This window comes from Athene noctua, chromosome 10 (assembly GCF_965140245.1).
Source record: "Athene noctua chromosome 10, bAthNoc1.hap1.1, whole genome shotgun sequence".
NCBI lineage: Eukaryota > Metazoa > Chordata > Aves > Strigiformes > Strigidae > Athene > Athene noctua.
This window is the reverse complement of record NC_134046.1, coordinates 13,388,863-13,408,020: the sequence shown is the minus strand read 5'-3', so window position 1 is coordinate 13,408,020 and position 19,158 is coordinate 13,388,863.

The following is a 19,158-nucleotide window of genomic DNA, read 5'->3' as shown; positions in this document are numbered from 1 at the left end:
AAGGACGCTCATGCCAATTAGCACTGAAAACTTTTATAGACAAAGTATTTTAAAGGAGCTAATCAGTTATATTAGCATTTTCCATTAACATCTTTATTTTCAATCATTCAAAATGTGCATTAGTGGTCTGATTCCAGCTCTCTATGGGGATGATCAATGGAAATTTTGTAGGGATGGTTCTTCCTTGAGAGATACACGGTGGGAGGGACCATCCTGGCCTTTGATGCGCACACAGAGCACGTCCGTAAGCGCTTGCACTCGGAAGTCCCAGCAGTGCACGATCCTGAATCAAAAGGCACAATTGCTTTTTTTAACTTTCAGCTGCAGCACAGCACATACCATATTTGCAAAATGGAGCTTGGCGCGTCTGCATAACTCATTGCTGTGGAAAGAGTCATCAGGATGATGTATTGAAACACAGCCATCTCCATTATGGTATGCCATGTATGTTTTTAAAAGCTATTTTTAAAATTAATAGTACTCTGTAATGCTGATAAAGTAGAAAGCATTTATAATTTGTTGCACTCCCAACCTCTTTCTAAATCCACATTAGTCTGCTTTCCGCTTGACTGAAGTACATTTTTTTAAAGATATGTTGGTTTGAAATTTATTAATAGTGTATTAATGGAACAAAACCTTTATTATTTAATGGGTACATCATTTAAAAGTGTTATATAAAGGCTGTTGTGCTTACTTTCCACCACTAATCTACGTCTCAATATTTTATGTCAATGCTCCTAGTGCTCACTGCCACATGAACATTCACGCTTATCTCACAGGCTTCTTGCTCTTGATCAGGGGGTTGAATAAGATATGGCCACACTGTACAAGGGGACACTTTCAAAAGCACTACCTGGTTCATGTATCAGAAAGAGTCTACATACATTAATGTGTGTGTCAAGACAAGGTATGTAATTCCACCATGAAGGCTCCAGCAAAGAGCACTTTACAGTATCTTGAACTTTATGCACATAGCTTTGAAATTTTTAACCAACAGATTTGAAAGACCTGGTTTTCCAAGAAACTGAGGTTGAAATGGTGTGAATTATTCTTTATCATTCTCCTCTGAACAGGCACCTCTCTCTCTAAGCCTGCAACTAACATAAGGAATGGAACCTCCTGGCAATTTACCTCTTTTCTAGTTCATGAAGTGAGAACCTGGGGGAGCTGATCTGACCCCAGCAAGCCACTTGCCTCCCGCATGTCCCTTCTCCGTGCCTTTGCCATGCATCTCGCAGATCACACCACCCTCTTCTCTGCTTCCATCCCTGGCAGCTCTGCAACCACTGAACACTGAGAATTAGCAACTATTTTTCTACCAGACGCTAATAAGGAGCTGGACCAAACAGGAACATTCTGCTCAGAAAACCCCTTGACATGAGAGTATTGCTCCCAGGAGGGAGCTGCAGGCCTTCAGTGTCAGGAGGTTGCCCCAGAGCCTGTGTGCTAGCCCTGCAGCTCACCTCCTGCCAGAGTGAAGGTTGGGCTCATGGGGGTGAAGCTCATCCCCAAAGATGTGGTGCCTGAGACCAAGTGCACACAGTTAAACTCCATCTGGTCTTTGCTGCCCAGTTCACACCATATAGGATACTTGATGCAGCTGGACAAAGACTAGGGCATAACTATGCCAGAAAGAATAATCTATCAGAATTATTAATGGTGTTTTTCTAACCTTTTTAATGAGGAGATACTAACTTCCAACAGCACTGGAGTGTTGGCATCTTTTTTTTTTTTTTTTTTTTTTTTTTTCCAAAGAGGTTTAATTGAGCTAGGTATAAATAGCATATCAGTAAACAAGACCTTTTGGCTCTGTGAATCATGTCTAAAATATTTGCAAGCCCTCCACAGCCTCTCTGATGGTGAAGAATGTGCTCATTAGGCTGGTCCAGATGCATTCTGCAATCCAGTGAGAACCTCATTCTCCAGCAGATAAATCACTGCAATATTAATGTACTTGTTTGCAGACAACAAGCACTACAAGGCTAAGGCAGCCACTCAAAGGACCTTGGCGTATGTGTCTGTTAGGACTCCCCAGATTTTCAGCGTTCCACCCAAAAAGGGTTTTGACACAAAAGTCACAGGAACCTGTGTTAATTTAATTCCCTTTAATTTACCCCCTGCCTCTGAGTATTCCAGAACGACTCTAAAAACTCCCATAAATAAACCTGTACTGAAAGCAAAATGGACAGTGGAAAAAATAGCAGTTTTTACTCTGAGTTTACTTACTTGGGCATTTCTCAGCTGACCGTTTATACGACAAACATCTCTATTTAATCTTGGTTTGGTAATGTAAGTGAATGGTTCCCATCGTCTTCTGGAATGCATTTTGTTTTCCTTCAGTAATCTCCACGGCATTAATTGCATATGTTTATGCAATGTGGAAGTGTTTGCAGCATTGGAAACTCTCTCTTTATTTCTAAAGTCAAACTAGACATCAAAACATGTGTACGTGTGGATACATACTTACATACTACCCAACTAACTGCCTGAATAAAAAACCAGACTTGTAAAAGTGAAGTCAAAAAGCAGAGACAAAATACCTCAAAGGTGAAGGGTACATAGAGTGTTGTTTTGACTTGAATAATAAAAGTGAAATGCCTAGATCTAAAAATATTCTAGAGTATACTTAGGTCCCAGATTCTTCATGTTTCCTTAAAAAATGCAAATACGGGGATTGGAACTTTTCTTATCTTGCCTAACTCCTCCAGAAAATTTAATTTGTTGCATTTATAGACTGCCTTTTATCTAAGGATTTCGAAGTGTACTGCTGATCTTAATTAAAATGATTGTATGTAGGGTTTCATAAGGTTTAAAACTCTTGAACAAGGTAAGGAAAACAAATTGATTCAAAGAGAAAAAGAAAGAAACCCAAGAGGCTGGTAGGATACAGGAGAACAGCTCCCGAGTCACCTTCTCCTGCTGATAAATCCTCTCATACATTGATGGCATCCTTGATGTCCAGTTCCACTTTGAACTGAACACTGGGCTATAAAAAGACAAAACCAAGTGCTATGCGAGTTGTGATCTCAAATGATAATCCGCAAGCTGACATGTATTCTACTGGCTGCTACTTTTAAGTCCCCTGTCCCCTGAGAACAACACACTTAGTAACAGCAATAAATATATTTTATAAAGCTTCCCAGCTCTGTTTCAGAGCAATTGCATCAATACATCTGATATTTTATCTCTTCTGGTGGGGATTTCATTGGTTAAAACTGAAATCATGATGGCATGAAACACGGGATGGGTGTTCAGAGGGTGATTTTGTTGTGGGCATGTTCTCACCTGCACATCCCCTGCTGGGGCAGGCATGGGGATTGCTGTCTCACAGGATGCAGGGGCATTTTGCTCCCTGTGGAAGGAAATATGCAGAGATCCTAAGAGTCTTCAGCATGTTGGTGCTGGGCATTGAAGAACCTCTATGGAGAGGGACTCTTGGGTCATAAATGTTTCCTGTTACTTTCAAGCTATCACCTATCTGTTTTATTCCAAAATCTAAACGAGAAAATAACTTGCTGTATTCAGGAAATGCACTGGGGAGTTCTCACTGACGTAAAACGTGCAGAGCCTCACCCCAGTGCTGCTCAGCACTCACAGAGCCCACTGTTTGAAGTCATCTCCCATTTCTTTTGTCAGCTCTTAGATTAGGAGCTAATAAAAACCTCAAGCATAATGGATGATTTTATTTTGCTTGTCTTAGTGTTAGGTAAACTCAGAGATAAGAAATATGAAAACAGTCTGTAATATTAAACTACATATTAAATGGTTGCTTTTCAAGTATTTTATTGGCTAGGAGGAGAACGGCAGTCAATCCCAAATTTGGATCCCTCAAAGAAAGCCAAAGCACAGGTTGCACTCGGTCACACGTGAACTAAGGTTCATTTAAGATTTGCTCGTCCATAAATCTCGGTTTGTAGCTGCAGTCAGAAAAACACAGTCTGCGATTCTTTTCTGGGAAAAGCAGAATGGTTGAAATAAATGTTCTTGACCATTTCACATTTCTCAATTGCCTAACTGCTGGCCAGGATTTCCCCTGCCCTTTGACGTACCCAACACCAACCCTCTTGCCGCTGGCCTCACGGCCTGCAGCGGGCTGGAGGGGCTGGTGGCTCCCCCCAGGCAGGGGACATGGGGGGCAGACCCTGAGCCCGACGAGGGCTTGGTTCTGGTCCAAATCTTGATTTCAGATTTCCAGGCGAGCTCTGCAGGAAGGCTGGCTTCCCTGGATTAAGGTATGGAAAGGTAAATTATTATACATAATGAGTTACGAGCCCAATGTGTTACGAAATTTCAGAGGGCACGGAACAAGGCAGGTATTAGTTTGTTACTGTTGTGATCTCTGGGTGCATTTAATTGGGTAGTTGCAAATGCATGTTCTCATGTACCACTTAAAAAAAAAAAATTTAGTTCTATTGCCCATTTCCAGGCACTGCATTTTCACTTGCTGGGAAAGCTCATATATTCCAATGAATCACATGCTTTTTCTTGTATAATCACCAGATTCCTGAACTGGCATGGTAGTAACAAGTCACTTAAACTATTTGCAATCATAGGACAAGCTCCTCAGTGTCTGTAAATCAGCCTCTCTGCTGACTCCACTGAAGCTACACTGATTTACTTCAGATCTGAAACTACTACATTCATTTTTTTAACTGAACCTTATTCTTTGTTGATGTGACATCCATGAAGGTCACAGATCTGTCTATGTGATGCTGTATGAAAGGAGACAGCACACAGAGATAATCTTCAGTAAAACAACCCAGACTGTTGATTCCTGTTGATTCAGAAAAACTCCCAGAACTGCTACACATGTCCCTGTACTCCTCTGTCACTAGAAGGCACTGACTGTAAATCTGTGAGCCCAGCCATGGATGTGCAGTTCATTCATCCCTGAATAATTCTGCTGAGCTTGTCAAAAAAGTGGGCTTTTAGTACAAACTTCGGTAATGCCTTCTGTGACCTGGTCACAAGTCTGTTAAGAGCCATTTATCAGGTTTGTTTCAGTATTTAAGAAGTTTTCTATAAATCTTGAGAAAACAGAAATCTGACTAATGCTCATAACATGCAAATTGCATCTTAATGAAATCAGTGGAACTACTTGTAGACTGGAGAACTCCTCTGAGTAAAGCAGGATCCCAACTAACTTTTACTAGATCTGTTATTCATGATTTTCCTTATTGAACAAGACCTTCTTTTCTGTATAACCAAAAGGACAACATCTGGCCACTTATACTGTGGAGAATTCCCCAGCTACAGAAGAGTAAACTTGGCAGTGATGTGAACCAATCCTACGGTCAGGAACTCCTTCTGTGCCTGAAGAAGACGCAGGATCACCCAGCTCGATGGTGTCCCGGGGAGCCCGTGGGCTTGGCCACCATCCCTGGGCCTGGCTCTGCATCTGTACTCTGACTCAGGGAGCGTCGCTGCCCTCAAGGAGTCCCGTCCAAGGGAGAAGAAATATTGGATGGTGATGTACTCCTCTTTGAGGATTAAATGACACAATCTAGCCATATGATCCTACTCAACCTTTAAGTGTAAACTAGAATTGAGAAGCACACATACAAATATTAAGAAAATATTGATTGAATAACTCCTCCATCAAGTTAGGTAGCACCCGCCACCTAGGGAGTCATGCAAGAAATGCAGGGAAACACTTAAGTGATAAAAATTAATTGTAAATACAATTTTCCTCTTAAGTGTAGACAGTTCATACCCATTTTGACCTTTCCTGTGCTCCTGCACTTGCCATGAGACCTCTGGACCTCTGTGCTGGTGGCCCATCACCAAGGAAGGGAAGCCACCCTTCCCCCCACAGACAATTCACCAAAGCAGGGCAGCAGAGTGGGCTCATGAGCTCAGTTTTGTCTTCATGGCAAATATGGTTGTTTTAACGTTGAAAGAGAACAAATGTGTGCTAGTGCGTACTACTGAACAGGATGTGTGTCTACACATTGCCGAGGATGTCCAAGCAGCAGTACAAGGTGCACGGAGAGAGGTGTATTGGAAGCCACCAGAGATCCCTGCTTTGGTACTGGCTCCCTTCTCTAATGAAGCAACACACATGGGTTGTCTTAGTTTTTAATCATTTCAGTGAAAAATTCCTTACTTACTCGTATAGCAAAGCAAGGAAGATGTAGACTCTCTGTCACGTGAAGCCTCTGAACGAGGAACGGGTACCAGCCCAAACCCATGGGCACTGTGTGGGCTGGGGCAGCCGGGAGAACCACGAGGCTGGTAGGGCAGGGACTGTCCCACCACACCTGAGCAAGGTACACACTGCTGGGTCTCATTTTTTGGTTCATAATCTTTATTTTTGCTAGCTGTTTCTAACCTGATGTTGCTTTTTCTGTCCCATCTATCTCTGTCTATTTCTTACCATTTTGAAAAATAAACCAATCATCACTGAAAATGCCAGGTCAAGAAGTGAAAACCAAGTGTTTATTCCCACAGTAAGAACACAAGCCCTAATGGCAGACTCAGCCCTACAATCTCTCAGCCACCACTATGGCAAAACCACAAGTAATTTATTCAATAAATTCTGCCTCATTTTCTTGTCACAAATTACCAGTATTCACTATTCAGTTCATCACAAAGTGATTTCTGCAGACAGTTCTTGATCTGAAGTTCATTTGTAGTTCATCTTCAGAATTAATTTCTTTTTGTTGGGCACATTAATGGCATATTACTTGTAATTCTTCTAATGAAGCTTCCAGCATGAACACTGGCATTTGCAACTTCAAAATGGGTTTTATGAAAATATTCCCCACTTGATTAAAATTGATTTACGAAAATGTCCAAGTAAATTGCTAAATATTCATGAGAAGTGGATATAAAATACTCCATAGCAAATATGAAATCAGCTAGCCAAATATTTTGGGGACCCATTTCTGGCTGGAAGAAAAGGGAAGCTGGTGGGACTCTAGAGTCACTCCTGTGGTGGACAGAGTGCTGTGTCAGCATCACGGCTAACTCCAGCCTGGTAACTCTTAGTTTTTAGGTCTTTTCTCAATTGTTGTTGTAATTCCTCCATCCTAATTACAACACAGTTGTGGTTCACTGGATCAAACATGTAAGAGCTCAAAACTCTGACACTGGTTTACCTCTTGTAGTCTTGCTCTATTATTGGTTTATGTTCAGAGGAGAAAGCAGGCTGCCTAGAAATCTCATGAATGAGGGGGAAGAGAAATTATTTTCTTCTCTGGATAATAGAGATGTGTGTAGGCTATGGGGGATGCCAGCTGGGGCTGGGTCTTTCTTCTCACCACCTAGCCCCAGGAATGGGAGTTTGGAGGCAAAGATGGTGGCCGAGAAGTCTCTGTGCATCCGCAACTGCTGCTCGCTGGTCCTGCTGTCAGTGGGCTCCTGGCCTTGGCTTTCCAGGGAAGAATTCCAGGGCTTTGCATAAGCCTAAGATTTTGTGATTCTGGAATATTGTTTCTTTTTGTGGGTTTGCTTTTATTCCTTCAGGACTCATGTCATGCCATTGCTTCATTCAGCTCAAGGTGTTTGCTCCCACCTGCAGCAGCTGAAGCTCTGGCCATCTGCAGCTCATGTTCCACAAATTGATTTCTCTAACGCATCTGGTGAGCGCTTTTCCCTACCTCTCTTTTCCCAATAACATTCTAGGTTACATGCTGTCTCTTAGCAGACTCATGTTTAATGCCTTTAATCTTTATCTACAATTTCTCGTAAAAATCTTCTTACATTGACTTTTTAAGTCATTCTGTCAGGGATGTTGACTTCTCTGTGTTAAATGAATAGTGAGTTAATTAATGGCTCTACTTCTGTATTGAATCTTCTTGACTTTTTTAAGTTCAAAATCAGAATCAATAATCCCTTTATCAAGAACATGGAGATGTTAGACAATAATATTTTTCATGGCTGTATTGAGAACAAATGTGTTTGATGCTTCTGTAGGGATGCCAGAAACAAAAGCAGGGTTATTTTTGTCAGAGCCTCTGCCAGATTTCTTTGAGCTCTGTGTCTATCAGAAAATAAAAGGCCTTATTTAAAAGATATAACCTTTGCCATTGTTTCCTTCAGGTGAAGTCCCTGTCCCCTGAAAACAAAGGTAGAGCTCTCATTAAGATCCGAGTCAATATACTGGCTCTGGGGGTCACTGATTGCATCTGCACCTCTTTGGAAGCAGCCCAGATACCAGCCTTCAGGTCTCAACACCAGTGCCCTTTTCTCTGCTTTAGTGGGAAGGCTCCTGCGATGGCTTGAGCACTTAGATCCCCTCTGGTAAAAGCTGGTGGGACACGCAGCGGGAGCTCAGCCCGGGCGCAGGCCACCTGTGGGACCCCCCGGGGCCGTGGGCTCACCCCTTATTGTGAGCAGAGCTGGATAATCCTCACCAGGCTGTGAGGAACAAACCCCGGCGAAATGCCAAGCCGAGCAGGGCTCTGCGGTCGGGGCTGTGCAGGGACCTGCACTCCTCTTCCCAGGGTTTCTCTCCTGAGCGCTGACACACTGATGTAATCCATAACCAGCAGCATAGCCTGCGCAGCCGGGAATAAATACCATCTGTCTCATTACAGTTTTGTGCTGCAATATCATAGATTTGTCCCCCTGGAAGACTGTATATGTAAATGCGATGTGCGTTTCCCCCGGCTGCCGGCAGCCAGTGGGGAACTTTGCTCCAGTAAAAATAAAATCAGCTGAGCAAGTCTCTCCCTAATCCTCTCTTCTTCTTTGAAACAGCCAGGGCTCAAAGGGATTTGCAGCATGTTTCAGAGGATGAAATACTGGTGATTAACATTCATGCCAGGGCTACTCCACGTACATCTTTAATTTCAGTTACACAAAACAGCAGCCAGATTAAGGGGAAGTGCCAGGATCACAGGTGAACAGGTAACGTGTCTGGAGTACCTGGGTCCTGCAGCCTGGAAATCTTCCATCATGTTCTGCTTGTGGCAGAATAGCTTACAGGAGATCTGTTAGTATTTGGGGTACATATATTAAAATAAACTGCATAGAAATAATCACAGGTTGAAGAGAACTCTCAGCTCTGTGGTGAGGTTAAGGCTTTATGCCACCCTGCCATGGGTGTCAAAACAAATTACATGTTCTGGAGAACTTGTGTGAGCTTGTATCATCCTAATTTCTGAAAAAATCAAAGAATACAGAGAAGGCTAGAAAACTGCCAAGGCTCTTCTCAGAGCAACCGGGGAATTAAGGAAGTGGTGGCATTACTGGGAGACCACTGATGCAGCCCTGACACGCTGTCACATCCCAAGTGGGAATTAATGAGCAGCCCATCGGCCTGAGGCTGGGCGACTTAAATCTCTTCCCCCCTTGATAAAGTGCCTGGCTGGGGCATGTTTGGCAAATTGGGTGCCCTGGAGAAATGCTGTGTTCATCCTGTGATTGTGTCAGAGATATTCAGAAAGCAAATTTGCCAAGCAGCAAGAACATTTCTACAGTAAAACCTGGGCAGCACTATTTCACATAATAGTTCATCCTACGAAGAGCTTTTATTCATATTTTAAACTTGGCCTTAATCCTGTTGTATCTACTTAGTTAAAATGAGTAACGACAGATCAATTGGAATGTTGATTGAGAAAGTACTGAAAGGTTTGGCTCTAAAAATGGAAAATCTGACTATCTAACAACATAATACAGAGACCTCTCCTTAGATAGTAATGAAAAAATATCCCATAAGTGAGCCTGGATGATTCTTTACATATTTCTTGTTCACTCCTTAGAGAACAGTCTCTGTCCCTTAAAAACAGATGACAGGGGAGAAATGGGAGAAATGTTTTGAGAGCAGAGCTCCAGCTGGAAGCAGATCTCCACCCCTTCCCAACCTCAGCCTCGCACTTCAGGGTTGAACAGTTTCAGCGCAATTGCTTCAATTTTACACTGGTTTGTGATATTCCTGACATGCAGAAGTTACCACACAGTCCAGAACTGGTTTTTCACTTGGTTCAGTGAAGGCTGCAGTAACTCTTGTATTGATTTCAGTAGGTAAAGTGTCTACTAACTTCAGCAGAAATTAGCTCAAGCCGCAGCTGGCAATGTCAAACATGGGCAGATATATTATTAATTTCACAGATTTATATAGTGATTTTGCATATTTTATAGCATAAGCCTTTTCTATAATTAGGTCTAAAGAGTGTTTGCCTTTAAGGAAGCAACAAAATAAATCAAGTGTCTTCATAAAAGTCAGCAACTTCTGCTTATCCATGATTAATTACATGCTACTTTTAAGGTAATCTCCCCCAAACAAAACTAAAAGAAGCTGCTTCTGTTATTGAGAACAAAAATGAAACTATTTTATTTTAACAGAGTGCATTTTTAACACTGAACCAGAGAAATTCTTATAGTTTTTAAAAAAGACTCATCTCTGGAATGAAGGCAATTTTGGATTTTGTAGTGAAAAATAAATTACTTGGAAAAGAAAATTATAACCATACAAGAAACTTGTTGTCCTGTTATGAAATTGTTGCCTACAGAGTTTCTTTAGTAATATTTTACATATGTATGTCCTCCTCCACTCAAAGATCATTTTGATATTCCCAGTGACTAGTGCTCATATACCTGCCTTTCCACCAGAAATACCCACTGACTGACATCGACAGTTTAGAAATTGGGAAAAAGGGGCCAAAATACAAATTGTCCCCAGATCACGGGCATCTGTGACTGTGTCAGAAAGAAATACAGATCCTCCATAGCACCTTTGCTGTAAGATTGATGGTTTTTCTCCAGGAGAGGTGACATCGTTACCTCCTGTAATTACGGCAGTCCCTGGAAGTTGAAGCTCTTTAACCCAGGGCATCTTCTAATTACCGCCAGAGACCAGAGGCTGTCAGGCAGGACTGGTAGGAAAGAGCCCTCGAGGTGCTCAGGGCTGGGGGCTGATACACGAGGGACTGATTAGGCAGGGAGCTGGCTGGGGAAGGAAGCACCGCTGAAATGTTTTGTTCTGTCCTGCTCCGAACACCGACCCCCGGGGGCCGTCAGGGCGGCCTGGGCAAACTGCGAGCTCAGCTTAGCAGGGGTGCGGCGGCCACAGCCCCGGGCGAAGACAGGAGAGGGCAATGTAAATAATACACTGCAACTCCATGACCTCTTACAGCAACCATAAAAAATGAGGTAGGAACAAAAACCCACCAGCAACCTACAATTCTAGTGCTGCAGAAACAACCTGGAGATTCTCAGTTCAGATGTCCCCAAGGCAAAGGGTTAAAGGAAGGGTTAGCCACGACACAACAAAATTCTGGTGGGTTCACATCTGGGATTTTTACTTATTACTCACCTCCTGTATGTGCTGGATGTCAGACAGCTCTTTACACAGAAAAAAACCCAACAAAACCCCACAACCCATGAAGCTCAATAAATTATAAAACTGACATTAATTTCTGAGACATTACATTGCTGATGCTCACTGTGAGTGAGTATTCCAGCTGCTGCTGCTGTGCCAGACCTTCAGCATCAAACCTTGTCCTTATTTTTATTCAGCAGGTCCTCTGATATTATTGCCTAAAACTATCTTTTGATCCCCAAAGTCAATATCTAAATCCACAGCACCATGGGTGAGAAGCTTTATATTTCCTTACGCTACAGAGCACAGCGCATCAAAGATGAGGCTACAAGATGAGAAGTGACAGTGGGAACACAGGCAGCTGGAAGGGCAACAATGGGCTTAGGGGCTGTGGAGCTGGAGGGGTATCATTCTCCTGCTAAAATGCATTTTAGACAGGAGACGAGTATTTCTGAGGAGGACAGGAAGGAAATAAAGCATTTGATTTTGAATATGATTGAAGCTTTATTGATGTGAGGTAGTCCTGAAAAAGTTTGTGCAATGTATCTGGAGAGACAGAGGGATTGCTTTGGTGAAGGCTGTGGCCTAGTGCTGAAGAGTTACAAATGGAAATTCGTACTTCTGCCACAGGTAGTAGTGGGCAAGTTATTTACTCCTTGCACCCCAACTCCACAGTACCCGCTGCAGCACTGCTTCCCCACCAGCTAACGCTGACCTGGCTCTGTGGACTCACACCTCGCCAGGGCAGGAGGTTCTGGGCAGATGTTCAGCCCTGAGCAGTCTGTCAAATGGAGGGAAATCTTGTTTCCTTTGCCTCATCAGATGTTAAACACTGAGTAGGAGCTCAGCAGAAGCTGCTCGGTGAAGCACTACCATCAACATCCTCCAGGCAAGAAGGTGGCTCTTGGCCGTCCCTGAGGTCAGTGGCTGGCAGAGCTGGGCCCCTGCGCAGGTGCTGGGGCTCCCAGCTGGGGCTGGCGCTGGTCCTGCCATGTGCCATGTGCCACATACCACATGTCACGTGCCAGTTGCTCTTCCCTGGTGCCCTCCAGCATCCCTGCATGGGCAGGACAGGCGACCACTGCTGCAGTAACAGCGACCAAGAAAGCAGAGGAGGTGAGGATGTGATTCCTGGGTATCAGTCCCTTGCCAGTCTTTCCTTCAGCACAGCAGCCCATCAGAAGCACATCCGAAACCTCAGTATTCATCATGAGGGAAACCTTCTGCTGCTTTATCAGTTTATTCTGATGCGATTGGAAAAGCTGACCAAGAGGAGATACAGGAGCTTCACAAATGATTCATCTTTATTTCAGTTTCCCAGAGTGATGTAACTCACTGTGACAGGCTCAGAGAAATATGAAGCGTGAGGCATCCGCTGGGAAATGTAAAAGGAAGTTGCTATTCCTGCTACTAAACATCTGTAAATATTAAATGGGCTTTACAAGTATTTTCCTAGTTGCTGAACAGATTTAGAGGAAGGAAGGAAGGAAGGAAGGAAGGAAGGAAGGAAGGAAGGAAGGAAGGAAGGAAGGAAGGAAGGAAGGAAGGAAGGAAGGAACACTGGAAACTTTTTTTCTATATTTCTTTGAAAAGCAAACACCTTTACTTTAGACTTTTTATATGCCATCTGTAAAAGTAAAGTGGCATCAGCGATCCTAGGATTTGTGGCTTATATGGCCTTTTGCTTCAAATTAGTTATATGGTTGTTAACATCTTTGTATCACTTTATTTTTCTTAGTATTATTAATTTATATATTCTTGATATGTAATTTTTCAGGTCAAGAAGAGAAGTGACCAATAATACTCTCAGCAAACACAATTAGCTTCTCTGTACAGCAGTGGTGAAACTAACATTACTCTCCAGAATAAAAAGAGTAACTACAGAAGAAAGGGAAAAAGCAGTGACTATGCAATCTTTCTGATCTGTTTACAATATTTTGCTTTGACTGGTGATTTGGTTTTGCAAAGTTGTTAACAGGTGTAAGCAACGGTTAAAGGATTCAAACTGAAAGCTCTCTGTAATCACATGTAGAAAAACTGGAGCAAAATCCAGCTCTTATGAAAAAAGAAGTTTCCCTCTGTTTGAACCCACACAATTAGACAGAGGGCTCTTTAGGACAGGGACTGTCTTTTTTTTCTGTCTTTAGCATCCCCTGTGCCAGGGCTGTGATAACACCGGCTCGTGATTGAAGCCGCCCGCAGCCCCTTCATGGGGGATCTGATGTTACTCCCCTCGGTCAGAGCTGGAAGTTTTCCTGATGCAGATTCCTTACAGGGCATGTGAATCCCCCCCTGATGATGAAGCTTGGGTTATCCTTGTTCCTCCGAGAAGTGTACAAGTGTACAAGCAGTGATATAGCAAAGCATTTGTGTCCCCAAAGCTATGACTTTCTAAAAAAGTTAATGTCCGGATAATAGGAGGGAGAATACAACAGCAAAGATATGATGGATTATTCAGATGTGTTGCAACAGGATTGAAAGGGATGTTTAAAGATCCAGACAGACCAGTGTAGAGATGGTATCTGTTTGGAATACCTGAACTGAGTTAATCTTATATTTTATTAAAACTCTCCATTGAATATATCTATTAATAATTAACTCTTGACAAGAGCTATCTCTTTCCATGAAGAGGTTCTGACTAATGTGAGACATGTGAAGGGAGGGAATAAGAAGATCAGAGCCCATTCCTGCAAGGCAGCAAGCGGTGACTGCTCAGGACTCAGGTCCTACATCTGTTGCTACACAGGATAGCCAGGACTGAATCTGGGGAATGAGCTGGCACAGTGAAATCGTGGCCATCCTGATGTTCTGCTGCATGCTTGTGGGTATGGCCAGTCTATAAAATGAGGCCTCGGGACAAGTACTTCAGCTCTTTACCCCATGCCCCATTATAACCGAAGGCTAGTGAAGGGCGTCCCTGTTGGCACAGCATGAGCCAGACAAAAGGCTGGCATGTGGCAGGAGAGGCAGAGGAGCTTTTTGGTAGCACTAAAAGCTTGCTGCTGTGCAATAAGACCTTGGAGTACAGGCTTGAGGGGCAACAATCACTGGGAGGCGATCACACACCTCTATACCAACTTTTCTGGAAATGTTGCACTGATCATATGCTAAGCCAGAAATCAAACACTGCATATTCCAAAAGAAGACAGCGAATGCCCAGGATGAACATTCAGACCTGGCTCTTGGTTGCTGCTGAGTCTTGTCTTACCTTCAGGGCACCATTAAATTAAGGTATTATCTCCAGGGCAGGTCTGAGATGAGCTTCTACTTCAGTGAGCTCCCACCTTCCATCGTTCACATGTCTTCTTTACATCAGTTGTAATTTTAAAAGGAGGGGTTGGGGACAGAGGGAGCCCTGCAGCAGTTTGTGGGGCAGAGTGGCATCCTCTCTAGCAAGGAACAGCACTGCTTCTGCTGCTGCTGATCAGCAATAAGCTGTCATAGCTGGGATTCCAACTTGGCTCTGCCATCCAGCTTTTATTCATTGCCGCTCTCTTAATTAGAGTAGCCCTTACAGGCAGGACTTACTTTTAATGTTATATTTGGTGTTTATTTATTCTCACTACATATTAAATTATAATAACAGGTAGCTTAAGGAGAGACTGTTGGTTCCTATTACTTGCTCCCATTTCAATGCCTTCCCTTAGGCATTATCTAAATTAATTCTTTATTCTTTACCCAGCAGTGATCAAACATAGATGCTTCATAGAGGAAACCCTGGAGCAGGAAGCCAGAGCTTGACCTGAGTCCTTTTTAAATCAATAGGAAAACTCCCAGAGAATTGAGCCTAAAGTAATCTCTACATAAACTCCCTCCTTAGTCTTTAACAACTAGAGGTTGATTTACAGCCTGAAGGCTGAGATGTTTCACCTATTAGTGTGGCTGCTTAGAATATCTTCTTGCTCCTTAGACAAGAGATAAACATACAATTTTTTTAAAAAAATTAATCTTTGTACAGTTAGGTTCTTTTCTTTCATACTTATCACTTCTCTTATAGTTCACAAATACTTCTAACACACAGATGCTCAGATTTTTAAACTAAATTGCATGAATGTGAATATTTTTATTACTCCACTGAACATGTGGATTTGCTGAATCCAAATTCAATTTAGCATGTATTTAATGAACTTTATGGGCAAGAACAGCCATATTCAGATGAGTAATCAACAGTGGGATGATATTTGTTAGATTGCATCAATTTAAGTCCAGAATGACTTTGCTGTCTAGACCATGAATACTAACATTGTCCGGGAAACAGGGCAGTTGATCCTTGTTTCTCTGCTTATGACAATAAGTAGAAGTACTGAAATATGAGCTGGCAGGTATGTCCAAAGAGAGTGGCCCCCACATTATTTAGACTGCCCAGATCTCTTAACACCGAAGCACAACAGTGCAGGCAGCACCTAGGATGGGTATGTGAGAATTCAGGTAGGTCTCTGAGTCTACATTCGAGATGAGAATTTCCCTTTTATTTTGTACAGCGGAGGAAACTAAGGAAATCAATCAACTAGTGTTCAGATGCACCTCCTGATAAGTCTGGGTTCTGCTGACAAGAAACAGAAATTACACTAATCCACAAAATCAAGAAGGCACTCCAGTTGAATGCAGGAACTTGGCTTTTTCGTTTTATCTGAGAGGTCTTTGGAAGGACCAAAGTGGTCTCCCAAGTCAGCCACAGATGTACTTCCAACACCTCAGCTGTGAATAGATTCATTCTGGAGAGCTATGGAAGTAGTACTTCTACTCTACACATACTGATTTGAGGCAGACGCTGACATATATGGGCAAAGCCACACAAGACATCTGTAACAGGACTGTAAAGTGAAGAACAATAGGCTCAATATTAGACTAATGTTTTCATTCTTAGGTAACCCTTCCCAGTATGATTTCTGCAGCAAGGAGTAATAGTAAATGGGAGAAAACCTATGAACTGACTTTTTTTTATTGTTGTGTGACCCAGTATTGCACAAAAAATACTAGAATACATCTGTTTGACAGATGATTTTTCATAGCAAAGATGAGAGGAACAATAATGTCGTGTGAGGTGGGACAGATATATGGCATTTCCATTATTGAATATGTGACAAAATCATTCATTTTCCCATGAAAGTATAGCTGAGAAAATGTAGGCAGTGGGCACTGGCATGCTGCAAATGCAGGTGTAATGATCTAAGTGTCTTCTGTGATTTACAAGAACAAGTGATGCTATTTGTTCATCATAATGCATTAGTGGAGTTTGGAAATACAAAAAGAAGGATTGTTATATAGATTATTTCTGCATTATGAAATAATGCAGTGCAATAGGGGTAAAACTGCAGATTCAGACAGTTGGTGCTGGGGATGCAGCATCCATATTACACATATTTGGGGTTTTTCACTGGACTACATCTGGTAAATAGATGCTCTATGGACTGATACACTGGAAGCTGGAGTGCATAAAGGGATGCTGCTGGAGCACATCTTCTGCTTTAGTTTTATTGGAAAGTAATCAACGCTGCTTTTCAGAAACCACTCTGTGATCAAACCAAGAGGGATTAAGTGAGAATGGCTGAGGGACTCAGTGCAGAGGCCTGGTTTGAGTGAAAATGCAAACATGGGTGCACTTGTTTGGGGTCAGAAGGGAGAAGCACCCAAGGGCTGAGAACTGAAATCATCACCACCACTGCAGACTTTGCATCCAAACCTCAAGGTGAATGAAAGTGAGATTTTATTCACCTATTACCATTCAGATTTCAGTTGGGCTTTTGGGTTCCATCTCTGGACCAGGAATAACAACACATTTTCCAGGCAGGGTGCAGCCCCATGTATCTATGGACAGCCTCCTCTCACCAAAGCCTGAAGATCAGTACGGAGCATCACAAGTAATAATTTAAATGTGCGTGCTTGAATTATACACCTGCTAGCACACTGTAAGTGTTATGCTTTAAGCCCATCTTAATTAAATAGAGATAGCGTGTTAAGCTGTAATACTTGCAAATGTTTGTCTATACTGTGTGTACCCTTCCTTCCTCTTTACCCCCCTGTGATTGTTGTACAGCAGTTTTCCAATATTCCCTGTGCTATCACAGTACTGCTTTCTTTGCAATAATGTGTTTACTTTTCCCATATTGCCCTAAGATTGCAGGCAGTACTGAAGAACCAAAATCCCTTCTATGCCTCCATTCCCTCCTTGCCTGGAAGTTAGGGCTCGTATTCCCGTTTTCTCCCAAATGTCTGTTAATGCCCAGCCAGCCCCACCTGGGAAGGGGCTGCCATTTCCAGACCCCCACCGGGTGGCACTGTGGTAAAACATGTCATTGCAGCAAGCTGTTAAAATCCTGATTAAGTGGCTGCATAAGCATAAATGCCAAGTTTTAAGGGATCTTCAGAGTTAGGAAAACAGGGTGGATTTATGGGAAGAGTATTGATCTTTAATGGAACTGAGTCTGCTGTAAATGATATTTTAGAGGATTTGCCTGTTACTACAACTCTGAAAAGTGCATTTACTGCTAACTGACATACATTTTTAAAGTATCTGAAGCCTTAGAGCTAATGAAGAAAACCCAAGGTGACTACAGGATTTATGAATAAAACCTCATTACTCCATGAAAAAGCTTGGAACACACTTTGTTTAGCAATTCACAGCACTGCAAGCAATTACGTGCAGGCAGAGTGATGTAAACCTTTCATGTTCACAGACACAAGGAAAGGGGTAAATGTATGAGGATTAGTTCAAAGATTACCCCAAGCTGCTTTGCTTCCTCGGATTGACACTTTTGGTAGGTTCTCTTTTCAGTTAACTTATTGTTCCATACTTATCAGGACTGGAAGCAAAACCACAGGTTTTTAAATGTAAATCATAATTTAACAGCCATAATGTTAACAAGAGACATCTGAAATTTTAAAACATTGATATACATTCACAATAGCAGGATAATTAATATCAGTGTTTATATAGTATCTCTCATTGCAAAAGATCCCAGAAGGACTTTGCAGATAATATTCTGCAGAAGCTATTGTAGCCATAACACAAAACATCTGGTCCACAGCAGTTTAGAAAACTCCCTTTTAATTCCAGCTCTTCTCCCCCCTAAAGTCAATGGACTGTTTTGCCTTCCAGAGTTGAATTAAGTCCTTTGTTTTCTTTTGGTCCTTGAAAATAAGAGAGAAATGAACCACAATAGTTTTGTTCAGCACCTCTTGCAGAGACCAGATTTTAATTGTGTATGCCCTGCCCAGATAGCTGACTGGCACGAGCAGTGAATGCGGCTGGGGTTTCCAGATGACACACAACCTGATTAGAAATGCTGTTTCAGGGTACTGCGGGACTTCTGGAAATTCTAGATAAGTGTTACAAGGCTTCATAGCCTTGACAAAGTCCTGAGCATCTGAGTAAACCTGGATATATTTGGTAACCTTGAGTGGCAGTAGAAAATGACCCCCCAAACCTGTTCACTCTATATTCACAAAATCATGCAAGTGTCCCAAAGAGGATTAGGTTAATGAACTCGAACAGCAGGATACTTCAGGGCTGCCTCTTGGCCACAGAGGACACACCAGCAAAGAACAAGTGCTGAGACCAGACTCAGTGTGCATAGAAGGAACAGGGTTTCTCAGCTTGCTTTTAACCTGTGGGAGATGTACTGTGAACACTGGATCTTGTGCATTTGCAGCCTGTGTTCTGTACTGGCTTGTGCCAGAGCTGGAGAGGGGCTGGTGCCATCGCTGTGGGCTGGGAGCACTGGGGGTGCTGGGAGCACTGGGGGGTGCTGGGACCTGTCTCCCCCACCTCCCGGGGCTCCCCAGCAGCCCTCCTGTGCAGCCAGTTCTGGCAGCAGCAACTGCAGAGTGGATAACTGTCCAGGTCTGGCTGAGGAGCGGTCAGCAGAGCCAGCGGCCTGTTTCATGTTTCT